This window comes from Meleagris gallopavo, chromosome 6 (assembly GCF_000146605.3).
Source record: "Meleagris gallopavo isolate NT-WF06-2002-E0010 breed Aviagen turkey brand Nicholas breeding stock chromosome 6, Turkey_5.1, whole genome shotgun sequence".
Classification (NCBI taxonomy): Eukaryota; Metazoa; Chordata; class Aves; order Galliformes; family Phasianidae; genus Meleagris; species Meleagris gallopavo.
Genome location: NC_015016.2, coordinates 49,146,786 through 49,163,223, shown reverse-complemented (window position 1 = coordinate 49,163,223; position 16,438 = coordinate 49,146,786). Strand labels below are relative to the sequence as shown.

Here is a 16,438-nt window from a genome sequence, read left to right as displayed (position 1 = left end):
GCTAAATTTGTCACTAAATTATTCTGTAAAATATCAAGGCTTTCTGATTTAAATTATTTACAGAAGGTGTATTTTTGTTTGGTTTGGTTTGGTTTAGTTGTTTGTTTTGAGGAGTTTTCTTCCTGAGGAGAGTAGGAAAAAAGATGCACAACTAATTTATCTTTATGACTTAAATCCAAGTTCCTGACTCTGTTTCATTTTAAGTAAGTAGCAGAATGGCTATTTTGTTTTGTAGAAGGAGAGCTAGGCTCTGGAATAGCAGGAGCAGGGACATAGCCTGTGACATCTGCGGAGAGCACCTTTTATTTCACTGAGCTTTGGACCAGGTCTTAACATTAGGTGCAGATCATCTCTCCACACTCACTAATGTCAACAGGCTCACTGACATCTCCTTACAAGAGCAGTAACGCTGCTTATATGAGTAAAGGTTAGCCAGGCTGAACCACGGATTCCTTGTGCTGTAAACAGTGTGAAGGGAGAGAATGGATTTTGAATGAGTGGTACCATATCCAACACCATTTAATTCAACTAGCTGTTAGAACTATGCTGCTTGCATCATGGGTTGTTCTCTGTATGTAGTGGCAAGGGAAGCAGGTGAGATGGCTCATGTTGGCAAAAATTATTCTCGTGTGTGATTAGTTAGAGAGCATCGGAGTTCTGAATTCCCAGCACCTTCCCCAAAAGGACTATGACAAAACTCCCATTGGCTGCAAAAAAAGTAAGTTGAGGCTCACTGTCTTCTTGTCCAAAGCTGACAGAGCCTTTAAAATGAAGTCTGAGTTTGATACCTTCTGCATGGTGCTCTAGGGCTGGCCCTGGAAAGCACAAAACTAGCTTGAGACAATTTCCATGTGAGAAAAGAAAGGAGGATTTTACATGTGGTGAGTGTATTTCAGAATAGGTACACCAAAATCAGAAGAAGCTTTTTCAAAGCAAAAAGTAACTATTTCTAAACCCAGCTTTTTAGCTTTCATCTGTGTGTGTATATTATTCACAAATTGAAAAGGTTTCTCCCTCCAATCTCAGTCATGGAGTTTTGATTTGTGAGCAAAGTTATTTAAAGCAGAGGAGAATGAAAAACTATATGACAAAATAAGAAATTGTGATGTTAGTCAAGACTGGCTGATCCCAGCAAAACACCCTACTCCTGATAATTTGGTTTAATTAAATCTGCATGTACTTAACAACAGCATTAGAAATTGTTACCATATTTAAACAGTTTTCCAGGGGGATGCAGTCTCAAAAATTACTTCTCCTTTCAGGTACTACTATAGGGAAAAAAAAAAAAGGCTTTTAACTACTAACACATTCCTTTCTGTATAACCCGTTTCCTGTTTATACTGAAAATGTATTTTCAGTATATATTTGATCACAGAATGTACTTGTTTAGTACCTCCGCAATCTTCCTGCTCCAGGGCTGACGTTTGGTGGTCTTTCCCCCTCTCCATGTCAGATGCTCACTGTATACACAGGCCAACAAAACTGGCAGAATTACACATTAAGGTGTTTCTTTGGAAGGGATGAATGTATTTGTATTCTCGGGGTTTAGCAAAAGGAAATGTTTACAGTAGCTTATGATTATTCTGCACTTACATGTCACAGCAGAATGCAGATCTAGGGCCCAAAACTGCAGAACTGATTGAAATGGGAGTTTTGTCATTGATTTTAATAGAAACAGTCCCTTAGCCCACCACTGCAAACTAGGACTCTGTTACAAATACCTACTTCTTTGTCTTTAGTTAAGGTTCAAGCCATCAGGTTCGTTTAACTGTGACACCACAAGGCCACACAGAGGCTAGCAGCAATATCTCTGAGTTAGAGAAATTCAGGCACCTGTAATGTCTGTGTGCAAAAGGAGAATTTTTATGGACTATCGTTACTTATGTGGAATAGTGCCTTACTCTGTAAGTAATGCTGTTGATTTCAGAGCGTCTCCTGCCCTAGAAAGTTACCGTCAGCATGAATAACACGAGAGAAATCTATTTCTGGAGTGTAGGTAGAAGAGATGTGACTGAAATTAGTAATTTCCTTAAGTTAAGCCTCATGTCAATACCATGCATCAGTATAAGAATCAGATGCTAATCACGTTCCCGACACTGAATGAACTTTACTCCCAACCTACTCTCACTGCCTTACACACGGAGTAAAAAAGTTTTCAGTTAGAGAAATGAAAACCATAATTTGACCTTTCGTGAACAACTCTGAACGACATTTTCATGGGCAGAAACAAGCAACACTTCTGGGTTATATAGCTATTTATTTTTTGAGATACGGTGAATCGGTGTTAATTATCAATGGGTTTCTTTGTATTTAAATACTTTCAAAAACAATACATTGACGATGGGTTGAAGATATATATATGTATGTATGTATGTATACATAATATATATATATATCTACAATATATATATACACACACAACCATATATATGTATATACATATATATATATATAAATTATGAAAGCCAAGATATTATGAAGCCTATTTTGTTTTTATCATTTTGTGTTTTGTTGTTGATATTATTATTATTATTGTTATTATTATTATTTTGCATACTACATGCAGTGCTTTAACCAATGTCTGTTTGGCTAATGTAATTAAAGTTGTTAATTTATATGAGTACATTTCAACTATGTCAATGGTTTCTTAATATTTATTGTGTAGAAGGACTGGTTATTTTTTTTTATTTACATTATGTTTAAAGAGGTAACAGTTTGATATGTTCTCATTTGTTTATATTAGAAGTTATTTATTTTCACGGCATTCCGTCTGGTATTTTGATATTTGGAAGGCATGCTACCTATACTTTGTACAGTTAGTGGGCAGTATTCAGCAGCTCCCGGTAGATCTTTAGGCCCTATGTTAAATAAAAGACCTGTTTGGGATTTTTATTTTAGATCTTTCTTATTGGTTTGCCAGGAGCACTCAGTGCACTTACTGCCAGATACCCTGCCTGCGTGACCAATTTATTCCTGCTGTATTTACCCAGGACAGAGGACCAAAACCACCTCTGGTGTAAGTCCGGTGACTTCAGTGAAGTTACAACAGAGATGTCTTTGGCTCACCGAGAAAACGCTTGTGCAAATCAATGCAAAGAAAGGACAGAGAGAAAGTGAGAAAGAAAGAAGGAAAGAAAGTCTTTGCATTTGGAATGGGATTTCGATGTATTAAAAATGTTTGGGTCAGCTACTATTTTACTTGGTTCTTTTTGTTATTTTGCTCTTTCTTATACAATGACAGCAACAACACAAGTGAAATAAATAAAGGGAGTTTCACCAACCATTGTGTAATCGTCCCTTAATACACATTCCTGGTTGGGAAATACACGGGAGTTCGAAAAATACCAGAAAAATTTAAGAGGGGAGACATATGGGTGCTTCTTCAGATGCAGCTGTGTAATGCCTTTGTCTCCAGTCTGACTGTGCTAACTGTTCAGACTCTAGTCCTACACGTAATGCAATTTTAGGCTGTTCATTTCTTGTGAAATGCAGCCAGTATGAAAACTACAGTCAGTGACAGCTTCCCGCTGCCCACGGGCCGTTAGGTCTTCAGCTATCACCACAGTTCCCTAGAATAACCCAGATCTAGATGCTTACACATAAAAGGAGAATTTGTATTTGACAAAACTGCAAAGATATCGGCTCACGTGCGCTAGTTTATAAATTGATTAGTAGGCAGATGCAGTGATCAAAGAGGCCTGCTCACCGGCAGCGATCTCTGGCCTGAGTGAGAAATCATCTGAATACCCCTGTATTTGAAAGTAAAGTCTACTTACGAGGGATTTTTACCAGTCATTGCATTCCTAGGGTGATAAATGGACTCCTGCTACATTCCAGTGGGCTGAGAATCAGGGAACAAGAATTCTGAGGTTGATCTTTAAATGGATTATTTGCACGGTGCTCAAACACAAGCCACCACAGCCCTTAGCAGGCCTTTTAATAGTCACGCACTGCAAGTTGTTTTGCAAAGGCTGGAGAAGTGAATTTCCTTCCTCTTACTGAGAACAAGTTTTCAACAGATCACTGCAATCACGATTACAGAACGTCTTTGTTTCAGAAAAAATTAAGATATGATTGAATATTTGCTTTCTTTCCTTTGTTATGATCACTATTATTACTACTGCCATTAAGGATAAATCCAACTGGCTTTGGAAGTTACACAAGCAAAATAAAATCATGTGGGCTACTTGATTCAAACTGCTCTCATATTAACCTTGTATAAATGAGGCTTACACTTCAGGTGTAAAACAGGGAGTTAGCCTTTCTCTGGCACAACATAAAGGATGGCACTGGATGGTGTAATCCAGATTTTTTCCATTTGCTCCAGCTGCTTGATATTCTTTTTATTTTAAGAATAGTATTGAAAACTGTTGCTAATGCTTGGGCTTGTTGAAATGCCCCTGCTCAAAACAACAGTGGAGAGCTAAGAGCTGCCTTTTGCATAAACCAAACAATCTGTTAAATCCGAAATAATTATCCCGAAGAAATTAGGCCATGCGAGTAACACACAGGCAGATAACACCAAAAAAATCTTGAAATAGTGTCTACTCAGTGTGGATTTCCTACCACAGAGGAGGATTTTCATGCTGCAACTTGGGCTGTTGATTCACTGTGCCAGTTTCACTGTATATCAGAATTTTTCTCCACACTTCTCACAGGATAACAGAGCCTGTGTTTCAGGTAGTATCAGAGGCTGTCCTCTGTGCTTCCTTTTTTACAAAAGTTTGTCTGCCCCTCTGAAATACAACCACAGACTGGCTTAAACCACTGCTCAGGGTTTCTGTCCTCTGTCATACTGCTGACAGTAACATTGCACAGCCATAAACCCATTGGCTCGTAGACATTTGCTGCCCAGCTTCTGCCTCTGGGTATAACATGGTTTCAAAAGAGTTATCTAGTTATCTCGGACACTGTCACCACTTGATCACTGTTCTCCTGACTACCACTGCTTCTCATCATCTTTGTTGGAATTGCATTGGCTGGAAAAACAGTGCAGAAAACCACCAGCAGCTAGAACATCTTAAATCACTTCTGTAAGACAGCTAAGTGAATGGCAAGGTTTCCCTTTTCATTCTGACAACCAGAAACTCCAAACACCTGAAGTGGAAGGGTTATAAGAAAACTCCATGTGAAAAGATGCTGTCTATGTATCACTTTCTTATGACCATTTTCTTATGGTTTCTGTGGATGAGAAGAAGCTTCTGCAGTGTGGGGGTGACAGCACTGGAAAAGGTTGCCCACACACATTGTTGAATCTCTTTTCTCTGGAGATATTCAAAATCCACCTGGATGTGATTCTGGGCAATGTGTGCTAAGTGATCTTCCTTGATGCAGATGATCTAGATGATCCCAAGTGGTCCCTTCCAACTTCAACCATTCTGTGATTCTGTGTGTGGGCATGGGTTTATTTTATCTTTCAACAGGGACATTGTAGCATATAGCTGCAGTAGCAAATTTAATGCACGCATTACAACGCCACATCAGGAAGCAGCATAACAATTATTTTATATGTCTGAATCATCCAGTCTCTACTGCATTAGAAAGTCATTCTGTCTCAGAAGATAGAAATGTGTATCACCAGAGTTATGACCTCCAGAATTTCATATAACAGAAGACAAAAACAACATAGCAGGTTTATTCAAAGAAGAAAAACATTCAATGGAAAGTTGGCAGAGCAGAGGTCCCTAGAGGGGCTTTTGAGATGACTGCTCCTCCACAAGCTATGTATTCACAAGAATGTCTCTTATAGCTGCATTAGGATGCAGTTTATAGACAACGGCATGATTTTAATGAAGTCAGCAGGGTATTACGGACCTGGATGGCTTAGCTGAAAGTAAAATGAAGTCCTATTATTTGAGAAAAAATCACTGAGTATAAAAGTGAAAAGAGTAACATGGTAGATGACACCGGCACTTTAACAAATTGTGTTTGAGAGTGATCAGAATTGTGTGCCTTTGAAAACCTAAATTGTAAAGATAACCTAAATTGGTAGAAAATTTTCCAGTTACAGAATTTAGCTTTATAGCATCGTTATATGTAAGAAGCCCGCTTTAAGGTCTAAATCTTTTTAGCTCTTCTCAGATGAGTTGTGTGTCTTCCACTTCACTGACACCACCTTTTCTGGGGACATGCCAGCTTCAGGAATGGGGCAATGAAGCAAGAAGGTGCAGCACTAGGATCAGGCATCAGACAGACACTCACTCCTTTTTCCAGACTGGGACTGTACAGCAGTCACAAGTCTATCTAAAGTTAGCAGACAGATTGGTTAAGAAGTGATAAATCAAACTATTTTTATTTTTTATTTTTTTCTTCATTTTCTACCACATGACACAACTCTCAGAAGTAAATCAGGCCTGTCTCAGCACTGGCAAGTTACCTTGGTATGAATCAGGTTTAAATTTGTCATGTTTTCAAATGCATACCTTTTTATGCAAATCCTACTCCTTTCTCACGCCTGCAGTGGACAGCCTGGTCATTTGTACACAGCTGTTGTGGTGAAATTCGCTCTTGGCTTAGGCTTCAAGCTTCCCTTCTCCATTCATATTTCCATAGCCTAAGAAAATACTCTCAGGCACAGGAGTTCTATACCACCCCCACATGTCTGGGCAGGAAGGACAGGAATCAGATAAGTAAGTTAATTACATCAACCAGTAAGAGACATTCCCTATGGAAAGAAACTCCAGGCCCAAACAGGAGAAGCTCAACACAAGACCTGCCCTGCCAACCACCCAGCCCACTACCAAGAAGGTCTGAAGCACCTGGAGAAGATTGGAAGGACTGCAGGGATCTAAAAAGAGCGGCTGAAAAAGCTGCTTGCAGACTGTTTCAGGATACTGTGTGTTAGAGATGTGGTACTGGAAAAAGATCCAGTACGATGAGTAAGCAGGATAAAGTCATTTAAGAGAGAAAAATAGAAAAGAACAAAAGGACTGGTAAGTTAATTCTAAAAGCACAATACAGAAAGTTAGAAAAGAATCTAGTACTCTGCAAAATCCATATTAACTGAGTTAAAAGCAGCGTGTGCTGTATAGATGGAAAACCTGTTTCTATTTCCTTGAAGAAATCAACAAGTTCATGGAAAGGAAATGACACTGATATAGTCAGCTTGGAGTTTACAAGAAGAATTTACAAAGACTCTCCCACTAGTATTTCCCCGAGTAAACCAACCCATCATGAGATTAAAAAGGCCACACAGATACCACAAAGAGTTTTTATGAGAAGAGATGAAAGAAATGGAGAGATGTCAGTGTCTGGCTCTGAATTTGGGTCTCTGCTATGAGCTTAAAAAATATGAAAATCAGTATGAAAAGCCAAGTGACAGTTTTCTGACAATATGAAATTAATCAAAATAACAAAGAGTATGGCTGACTGAAAGGAACTGCAGAAGAACTTCACAAAATAATGAAATAGCAGCTGGAATTCAGCATTGGTGAATATAAAGTAACACAGGTAACATATGACACATGCAGGAGGAAACAGTCCTGATTTTACATGAACAGAAGTGAGCTGCCCCTCAGGAAGGGGACTTGAGCGTTATAACACAGTTTTAACGTCAGTAAGGAAAGTAAAGTGAACACTAGGGATTACTAGGCAAGACAAGGTTTGTTCCTTATTAGACCCTCAGTATACCTGGAAAATGCAGGCATAGTTTTGGGTATTGAAAGAGAATGTCAGACTTTGGGGTGAAACAGAAACTCCCATTAGACTGCTGAAGGCAGCAGTTTGGGCCTCCTTTTTGGCTTCTCTCCCCTAGGCTGAGAAAGTCCAGCTCTGAGAAAGACCACTCAAAGTCTCCTCATACATGTCCCTTACAGGGACAGAGTGAGGCGAGAAGAATAAGACATTATTTGAATGTCATTGTGTTGCTGATTGGAAAAGCTTGTTGTTGACTCCCCATTAGTTCTGTCACTTTTGCCTCAGTAGAATCCCACGCTCCTTCTGGAGGATCAGGTCACAGCAGGCATTGATCCTGGGTATGCAGAGAGAGGTTACCCAATACCACAAGACAAAAATACAACTATGCTGCAGCAAATCAGGCAGCTCGGATATCCTTTTGGTGCAGCCAGTTGTTTTGATTCCTTTAATCCATCTTTTTTAAGATCATTTCCAGTTAAAACACAAAGCGTTATAATCCTCGTGGATGAGCTGCTACAGCCTGTGATGATTATTTCTGAGCCTTCTTCAAGGGCCAGTCACTATTTCCTTCAAGTTCCAGTCTGCTTCAGTTGCACAAGCTTCCTGCACCCTGTGAGACAGCCTGATGGGCTATGAACCGCCAGGTTTTCCCTCCTGTGCATGCAGTGCAAAAGCAATACAAATTTTGTTGTTCACGTTATCATTCCTATCTAAAAAGAAAAGTAAGGTGGAGGGACAGAAAAGGAAACTAAGATAAAATAAAAATGAAGCTAAAAACAACATTTAAATAGTCTTCATACTATTTCCACATGAACACAACTGTTTGATGAGAGTTTTTTTAGGAGGGGAAAGGAGAGACCATAGACTGAAAAGGACGTAACTTCAAAGATAGGAACGCACCAGTGGGTAATAAATACTTCTAAAATAAGACATTCATCAGCCTGCCACATACACTTTCTACAAAATGATATATCAATGACTACAGTGTGATAAATAAATGCAGAATAAAGTAACACAGAACCTAAATTAAGACTCATGCAGATTTTTCCAAATATTGTGTTTTGAAGTATTAAAAAAAAAGAGAAGGAGAGGAATGATGGAGTTCTTTTTTTTTTCTTTCCCAAACTAAACACAACTGTTTCACATCTTCATTTTTTCTTTGTTTCTTCCCTTTTTTTAATTTCCCTCAACTTCCAGCCTTTGTTCCCTTGTCTTGTAACACGTTGTTATTCTCAATATGACAAAAGTCGTACTTTTTATGCCAAATAGTTTGATACATTTTGAAAAAGAAAATGAAAGACAGACCTTTGACGGCAAGATGTGGAAGTTTGCTCGGTGCCATAATGTGCTACATCCGCCATTTCAGTCCACCCCTTTCCTGGGCCAGCTGCTGCCTGTGCACCCGCAGCCACAGTTTCCTGTCACAGCAGCTGAGCGAGCACCAGTGCGGAGAGGTACTAACTGCTCTAAGTTCCTTAGGTGCTCCTTTGAGACCAAATTAAGGCTTTCCTGGTGCATTTCACAGAACGGTGAGCAGATCTCTGTGTTAGAAGTTCTTGGCCTCTGAAGAGTAACTCACAGCGTGTCTCTGTGCCTGCTAAGAGAGTGCAGGGAAGAGCTACAGAGGTAATTAGGGCCTGGAACATCTCCCTTATGAGAAAAGGCTGAGAGACCTGGGACTGTTCAGCCTGTTTCTCCTGCACAGAATGAATTCAGATCTGTCACCTGCCCACGCAACACTCCGAGGACGCGAGTGACAGAAGACAGGTTGGCAAAGGCAGGCAGAGGCCTCACAGCACCCTCACAGCTGTAGAACCCAACAGTGTGTGCCAACAGCTCGAGCACCTTGCGCTGGGTGTACGGAAAGACAGCTTTTTAACTTAGCAAATGAGTACTTCTGCAACAAGAAACAACTGTCAGACAAATATAGAACCCTGAAATGACATTTTTTTACGCTCCCTTTTCAAAGGAATGCAACACTTTAAAGTACAGTGAAGCACAATGACAGTTTTAAAGAGAAAAAGAACAGATCTGATTTTAACGACTAGGTATAGAACTGAGTCAGACTTGATCTCAGGGACACCAGAGGAAATTTGGAATTACTGCATGAGGATCACTTCTGATGTAGCCAAGTACAACTGAAATGAGGACCTACCAATCCCAGAACAACCAGACGCAGAAATATGCTCTGCTGTGGAGGACCTGAAGTCAGTAACAAACTGAGTGCAAGTGGGGCATACTTCAAAAAGCTTTCTGGAGTCCAAACCAAAGTCTGAGTATTTTCAGTCAGCAGAGAACTACATCTCAGATCTGTCTGTAGATTAAATTCCCTAATTTTGGGATGCTGCAAGGCTGTTAGGGGGATGTTGAGGAAAACTTTGGGAGCCAAGGAACACTTAAGGCTATTTCTCAGGCTGATCCTGGTAATACTTTTATGTAAAGTCTTCATGAAAGAGGTTGGAGAGACAAAGTAAGATACAGCAAGAAAAAAATAAAAATTTTGAAGACCATGGCAACAATTCTGAACTGGAACTGAAGCTACATATAAAATTATTAGATGCAAAATTATGTGTCGTCCTATGAGCTGTCTTTGTAAACAAGGCAGCTTCAGTGCTTCCCTCAAAGGGCACCTTGCATCCTCTAAGGCAGCTGTTGAAAGGCTGAAAGGACACAGAATCCAAGCACAGATTCTCACTAAAAGTAAGAGATAGGTAGGCATGTGCTCTTTCAGCAGCCAAAGACACATGGCCAAGCTGGTATGTAGCACCTACTTAATTAAAAAATACATATATATTTTTTCCTTCAGTGGGCAGGGATCACTTCTTTCTATTGAAGTTATTAAAGCTGTTGCACTTCATGAAATAGTTCTTTAATTTTCCAATGCATCTACAATCATTGCACCTTTTATCTCTAAACGTATGTTAAACAGTGCCTGTCAAAATATGAAGTATCCTTTGCCATCAAAATCCCTCCTTGCAGAAGCCCTTGCTGGTAGTAGTGCTAACATTTTACTTTACTTGGACTGCAACAAAACTAAAAGTATCTTGAATGATGACAGTAATGCATGGCATTTGCTGTTCTAGATTTGTTCATCTAACATCTTGGTTACGTGATGTTATTCACTTTTTGACCTAAATTATTATGCAATCTTTCTTTGTGCTATTTAAAAGTTGCCTCATTTCACCTTAAGTACCACTAAGCAATGACAGCTGAAGTGATTCCTAACATGGTTTGCAAATGTAAGATCTTATTATCTGACAAACTACTGTATGCCTGGAAATAATCTGAACATTTTGTTTGGACATTTGAAACAATCAATTTTCAGGAGATAACTAATGAGTGAACATTGTTTAAGACAAATGCAATAATATTATTTCAGTATTGTCTAACAGGAGAATTTATGATTTTTTTTTTTAGCCAAAAGTCTAAATACAGTATTTTGTATTTTCTAGTAGAGAAAAAGCAGAGAAACCATGAAAAAGATTATGTTTGATAGTGAAGTATCCTAATTACACAAATCATGTAGCTCATGAAAATAGTTGCAGTAAAAAGGGATGAATGGCACTTTAATCCCCAAGTGGTTTCAGAGGCAGAAGCCACCAGCAGTAGGCTAACTGGGATTGGGCTCCTTTGCAGGGAGAGAAATGCCGGGGAAAGGAGAGGAACCAGACACAAAACTGTACCCTGACAAAACTGGTCAGCAGCACATGAGAGCATGGTGTGTCTTAAATGCCCTTTGAAACTGGTTACTGGAGGACCTGAGTGCGGTTTGAATTGTAAATGAAAAACCCAATGGGTAGCTGTGACCTACTGGGTGTCTTAGGTACAGAAGTATTCAGTGGTTACAAATACCTCTCTGATGTAATCTGGAGGCATTGCTGGCATTTGCGAAAGTTGTAACCTAATCCTGTAGTCATCCAAACTTCTTGGATGGCTAAATTTTAGTGGTTGTCATCTCACAGGAGGCAGCTCATACATCTGCCAGTATATAGCCTCTAAGCTTCTGGTTACTCGTGGTAGCAATAGAGAGCTCAACAGCTTCACAAAATGCCTCCTATTTGTTTCCTTTTGCCATGGAAAAGATGCAGAAATACATAATCTTGTTAAAACAGCCTCTGTACTGATTACCCAGGGGCTAGGGAGCCACTCAGAACATCTAATGCATAGGAGCCAGAACTCCACAGCCCATCCCCAGAAGGAGTGTGCAATTGCTGTCCAAGGCAAGGGCTCTGGCAACAAGTACAAAATATGGCCACTTGCTTTGTCTTATTCAATCCAAAGTAAGACAAGAAAAGGGCTAAGAGATCCCCAGCCAGGATCATCTGACAACATGAACACACTTCCAGGTAAAAGTTTCTCTAATATTTCTTCAAAACAAAATGCCAAAAACAGGCTCTTATTATCCTTCCAGCCACACTATCTTTGGTCATTAGTTTGTTATTCTGCATAAGCAGTTTCACTGCATCCAATAAATACATATGGGGGTAGGATAACTCAGTCAGTTAACAGTTCCCCCCCATTTCTGCATTACTGTAACACCCCAGCCTGACTCTGAGCAGGGCATGGGCTCCTTTTCAGATGGTATTTAACAGGAGACTCTCACTCTTGCTAAGATTCCCTGCACTTTCCACAAAAGTCAGGCTATTAACCTCCCTGACCTGACCATATTCCACTATTCATCAAACCCCATGGGGGAAGAACTCGCTTAGCACTGACTTAGAAAAAGATTGCCACCCACTGAATCAAAACCATCCCACTTAACAGCAGCCTGAGTATGTACATACAGAGACATATGTGTGTTTATAGTGTATATACACACTGTATGGTGAACAGAAACCAATGAGGGATCTGACATGGCTCTCACTTGTGTCTCAGAATAATGTGCTACATCGTTCAGCGGCAGAAGATGTTACACAATCTCATTTACTTACTGGGTATGTTGTAAGCCAAATACAGAATTTTTCCTGATGCCCAGAGTTTTGGCATCCAGGGAGAAGTCCCTAATCTGTAACTGAAGCCTTAAACTGGTGAATTTGCATGGGCAGAAGAGCGAAGCAGAGAATCAGGCCCACATTATTTCTCTGACCTCACTGCTTCCTCTCTGCGTTGAGGCTGCTAACAATAACTTTCCTGTTTGATATGTTGTTCTTTCTGCCAGCTGCCACCTTAAATTAGGCTCTCATACGTCCTCTGGTAGGAAGGATCTTTGGGTTCAAGTCAGGAGATGCATTTAACACGTTTCTGATACTCCAGCATAAGCAGCTGTGACATGCAGGCAATTCTGAACATCCACAAACATCACCACCAATTACCCCCTTTATTAGGTCGACATTGCGGTGGATGCCCAGGGAGAATTTCACTGTCAGTCTAAGCATTTCACAGCTTCCTATATTTCATGAATATATATATATGCTGTGTTTCACATTTCACTTATTTGCTGTTCTCCCAAACACCAGCTTCTTAATTTTAGCTGCTTCAGTAATAAGGCATAAATCACTTTTTTATGGCTGCTGCACCATTTTTCTGCTAGCAGCTGTCACGTTGCATTAGGCTACATTATACACGATGAAGAATGAGGGAGAGGTGGAGCATAACATACGCAGCCTCACAAATTTATTATGCAGTTCAGCTGATAGGCCTATTCGTCTTTCAACGCTGAGAGTACAATAAGTCCTACTAGCCCAAACTAACAGCGCTCCAGGAGAATGTCAAGAATGTAGATTATATACAAGTCAGGGAACTCCGATACTGTGTATTCAGCTGGGATAATCTGCTCCTTGATAATGGAGCTGATGTATTTTAGGCATCCGTTACCCTTAGGAAGTTTTTATGGAAAGGCTTTTATAATTCAGTTTCCAAGCACAGTGGAGATCTGTACTGAACAATGGGACTATCTAGCTTGTGGTTATATTTATATGGCTCAAACACAATAAGGACTTGTCTACGCCACAGACTGCGGGGTGACGTGGAAACACAGCATCACTGCCTAGCTGTGAGATGCATCTGTGTCCTGTGCTTTTGGGACCAGGAGTGGCTCAGGGAGCACTGTAAAAGCCAAACCTTGCTGCTGTTTTCTGCAGAGGTTGTTCACAGCCAGAGACTTCCCAATTCACGTTTATAATTTCAGCACAGCTGGATTTCTCTGACACAAGACCATAGTTTTAAAACTAGCAGTAAAAAACGGCAAATGCAAAACTCTGTTCAACACCTCTGACTCCAGAAACGCCAGGATTTCTTACAGCTAGCTTGATATGTGGATGAAATTGAAATTTCCAAATGGAATCCTTTTAAACAAAGAACAACCATTTTTATACAGAGAAAACATAAGTTAAACCTAGTATAAGTATAGATTATTTAGGGTATAATAGATCAGACTACAGAGGATTTCTGCGGCTTAACAAAGCTTTATGGAGTTCTTAAAAGAAATATTCTTCCTCTTCCTTTCCCATGCAAAACTCCCAGCTGCTTCTGCAGTTATGGGGAATTCTTTAAATCACAGCACTGAGACTCCATATTAAGGAATACACACATTAAAATCTTTACAATTTTAACTTTTGCCTAATTATCTTCACAGCAGCATTCATTGCATGGGGAACACTGTAACCCATAGGGTAATGTTAATTACGTGTAAATGGCAATTGTAAAGGTTTAAATAGTGACCTCTGTAACTATTACTGACCTTGTCTACACTCCTCTATGTAATCCCATAGTTCTAACTAAAGCAACAAAGCCCTACCTTGGCTTGTCCTGAAGTCTGAGTAAGATCTAGGGTGTACTCTTGAGGAAAAAATTCTCATTTGGTTGCTTTTCAGAAAGTATTAAATGTCTCCCCTCTACCCTTTAGGACACTAAGATTTTAGAAGCTGGACAATTTGAGTCTGAATTATTTTATAGAACTATGAAGAAATCTGATTCCATTAAAAATACATACAAAGTGATCCATGCCGTTTTGAATTCAAAACATTTGCAAAACAGTGTTTGAACGAAGATTTTGGCAAAGCTTTGTTTTCCTATCTGGATATCAACTCCATCCAATGAGGCCCTTTTATTCATTGCATGTTCTCAGACCTATGTGCAACACTTTTAGTCCTATGCTAATTCAAATGGTCCTGAATCTAATTCCTTCAAAATCAAAATCAAAATCAAAACCAAAACAAATGAAACCCACTGGGATACCAGCCTCAGATTTTGTGGTTTTCTTGTGGAAACAGTCCACGAATCTGGGAAAACCTGAAGAGATCTTCTTTAAAATCCATGAGTGCAGATTTTGTGCTTTTTACTTCTGATACCAAGCTGTGTACGTAGTCAAGATTTTCCTGCAAACCACAAATCTTTTCATACCACTTAACCACAGCCATAAATAAGCAACTGTCATGAAACTTGTGGGATTTCTCTGGCATATAGGAACTAAAGCTCCTGGACATTTAGATTCTTTGTTAAGACTCAAAGAGCATTGGCCAATGCCATGTCTGGTCAGCGTTGCAATAAATGGTCAGTGAGCAATAAATGAGACCGTATTTTTCTTTCTTTTCATCTCTTTAAAATGAAGTTCATATGAGCTGCCTTCCATCCTAGTGTACGTGCTCAGAGAGCCCGCAGTTGTAATGTGTTGGAGTGTTACTCCTCACTCCTTTTGTGCAGCCATACAAGACCTGGGCACATTTTGTTTTGAAGAGGTTAATCGTGCCTCAACCTTATGAAGTGTTTTGAGTGTTAATGGTCTCTGTTCAGTCCTGCACTGCTTTGAAATAGCCCAGCTTATGTATCTGTTTATTTGAACTCAGATTAGCTAATGCAGTTGTTTATTTTTCCAAAACTAGAGCACTAAAACACTTATTCTATATAGTTTTAATCATTTATTCCTAAGAAACACATTTTTTCAGCATAAGAACTTGGAAAAACTTGTTCACTTTGAGTGGGAAGAGTAAGATGATTTTATCCACATTTGGGTTTTATTGTTTTAAAAGCGGAAGAGAAATGACAAAATGTTGAGACAATTACATATGTGCAAAATTATCTGTTTATTTGATTTTTTAACCTAGTGAGATGCATGTATTTATTTAAATTTTGTTTGGATAAAATTTTCCCTTGACACTGAAGTCTACGTATTTTAATTTGGTTTAATGCCTAGATGCTTTGTGTAGAGCCAAAAACAAGAAGTACATTCTCTAGCTATATCTGAGAGGATTGCTTGTTAACCACTTTTTAACCTTTCCTGTCCTCTGCAAAGAAGTATCCTCAGTGACAAAAAGACTACCCTCTTTTCCTTATGTGGAACAGTCTTTGTGAGAGCAGAATGAAATTCTGGGGTCAAAATAAACATTATGGAGTGTCCAAAAGGATCATATTGATGTTTCCAAAACAAACTTTCCACTTCTCATTTTGCAATCAGGATTTCTTTCGAAATTTACCTATATTCAGTTTCAGTGAAGGTTAAAAAGCCCAAATGAAATGTCTTCTGGCCTGAAATGACATGTCTCTCAAATCTGTATCTTTGTTGCTGTTTAGCAAGAAAACTGATAAATTTTCATTCTGGGTGGACCAGAAGAAATGTTTTTATTGTTGTTGATTTTTGGGTTTGGCCTGCATGAAAACACAAATAAATAAATTCTTTACACAGCTCTAGTCTTCAGATTAGAAAGAACTAACTTGATCAGCAAAACTGTCCTTTCAGTTTTACACATGTAAACAACCCTATTTGTTTTCACAGATATACTTCATACTTATGCAAGAGAAAAGGGAGTAAGATTTCCTGTCAAAATAGTAAAAGTGAAAAAAAGTTTAAAAGAGGAAGGGGAGGGGA

General features: G+C 39.3%; 2 protein-coding genes across 17 annotated transcripts in view; one reads left to right on the top strand and one right to left on the bottom strand.

Moving 5' to 3' along the window:
• INHBA (inhibin subunit beta A) overlaps window positions 1-3,281 on the top strand; it is a 17,774-nt gene extending 14,493 nt beyond the window's left edge. The window contains exon 3 of one of the 2 annotated variants that reach the window (XR_004160190.1): window positions 2,991-3,281. The gene's annotated coding sequence lies outside the window, so the exon portion shown is untranslated. Of the gene's footprint in view, window positions 1-2,920 lie in introns of both variants that reach the window. The other variant, XR_004160189.1, reaches the window with a different exon arrangement.
• Window positions 1-10,965, bottom strand: part of LOC104911589 — a 100,943-nt gene extending 89,978 nt beyond the window's left edge. For 6 of the 15 annotated variants that reach the window (XR_004160201.1, XR_004160195.1, XR_004160199.1 and 3 more), the window contains exon 1: window positions 8,941-10,854. The gene's annotated coding sequence lies outside the window, so the exon portion shown is untranslated. Of the gene's footprint in view, window positions 1-8,940 lie in introns of all 15 variants that reach the window. The other 9 variants (XR_004160191.1, XR_004160203.1, XR_004160205.1 and 6 more) reach the window with 8 other exon arrangements.
• Between the last annotated feature and the right edge of the window lie 5,473 nt (window positions 10,966-16,438).